Source organism: Carlito syrichta, unplaced genomic scaffold (assembly GCF_000164805.1).
Source record: "Carlito syrichta isolate Samal-C Ts95f unplaced genomic scaffold, Tarsius_syrichta-2.0.1 Scaffold305686, whole genome shotgun sequence".
Classification (NCBI taxonomy): Eukaryota; Metazoa; Chordata; class Mammalia; order Primates; family Tarsiidae; genus Carlito; species Carlito syrichta.
Genome location: NW_007249782.1, coordinates 156,345 through 158,083, shown reverse-complemented (window position 1 = coordinate 158,083; position 1,739 = coordinate 156,345).

Sequence of the window (1,739 nt, the reverse complement as noted above, 5' to 3'; positions counted from 1 at the left end):
GGGGGCGCCAGTCACATGCAGACGCGTCCATGGGGCGGGGGAGGGATGCGGGGGATGGGGGAGGCCGGGCTGAATCCAACACGCCCGACCGCCTCCCTTTCCCTCTTCTAGCTCAGGACCGAGAGAACTCAGAAAATCGGAAGCAACTGACAGTCAAACCTTCTAGAACTACTTAGGCAGCCCCAAATCACAACGTTTAAACCAGTGAATACAGCCGGGCGCGGTGGCTCACGCCTGTACTCTCATCCCTTCGGGAGGCTGAGGTGAGAGGATTGCCTGAGCCCGCGCGGGTTTGAGACCAGCCTGGGCAACTTGGTGAGACCTCGCCTCTACAACATATAAAAAAATTAGCTGGGCATCGTGGAGCATGCCTGTGGTTCCATCTACTTGGAAGGCTGAGGTGGAAGGATCGCCTAAGCCCAGCAGGTCGAGGCTGCGGTGGCCGTGAGCGTGCCACCGCACTCCAGCCTGGACCAAAGAGTGAGACTCCGACTCAAAAAGAAAAAAAAGCACAGATTTTAAAAAACCAATGAGCAACTGGTCTCATTTTTCAAGGGGAAGAGATGTAGACATAAAGCGAGTGTTTTTGAGGCAGGACAGCCAGCTAGCTTAGATATAGAGAGCGAGTTTCCCACAGGTGGGCTTGGAGAATTAGGAAACCAGAGTGTCAGGCATCTGGGACTGTCTTATCAGAGTATAACGCCTCTGAACAACTACACAACTACACACTGACCAAAGCTCAGGTCCAACTTTGGAAGATGGGGTGGCTGGCTACAAAGACTGAGAGCAGGACAGTAGGGAGTTAGGGAGCCACTGAGGCACAGTGCTCTAAGAGAAAACATAATTAAGGAGCAACTTTTCTATTATCCCAAAAGTTTCTAGTGACACAGGCAAAACTTAAAAGTAAAATGATTAAGAATTAACACCTGTGATCAAAGCTTAACTTAGAAATAGGTATCATTTTGGAAATATACAATAAAGGTACTCTGTTAACAAAAAGGATGTGTCCTTTACCTTAAGGACACTCGCGTTCTCTTGAACGTGTCTTTTTTTTTTCTAATAAACTTTACTTTAAACCTCTCTGCATCTCACTCTGAAATTCCTTTCTGCACGACCCAAGGACTCAACTGAACAACTACCCCCACGCCACCCAGCATCATTTTCACAAATCAGAGAGGGGAGAAAAAAATTAAAAATTCATGGTTAGATGACAGTAGACTTGAATTTTACCAGTGTGGGAAAAGTAAGCTATTTTATGTAGGTATATCTGCCACTGCTGAGATTAGATGAACTAGAAATAGATCCAGGTATTTTCTGAAAATGGGACGTTTTTATCTTAATCACTTTAGCCAGTATAAAGTTGTTATTAGTTTCTTCTTTGGCTTTTAAATTTTCTTTATTGTGAGATAATCATACATGGATAAAAAATGTATAAAACATATATAAAGAGTCACTGTAAAGTGACTAGCTGGGTAACCATCACTAACTAGATCAAGCATAGAACAGAGCCATCTCTCCAGGAAATGCCCTTAGGCCCCAAACACAAACACCCCGGAGGTGTATAGTATTCTTTTATAAGAATCTTTTTTTTTCTTTTGAGTTGGAGTCTCACTCTATCGCCCAGGCTGGAGAGCAGTGGCACGCTCCCAGCTACCGCAGCCTCGACCTGCTGGGCTCCAGCGATCCTTCCGCCTCAGCCTTCCAAGTAGCTGGAACTACAGGCACGCGCTACTGCACCC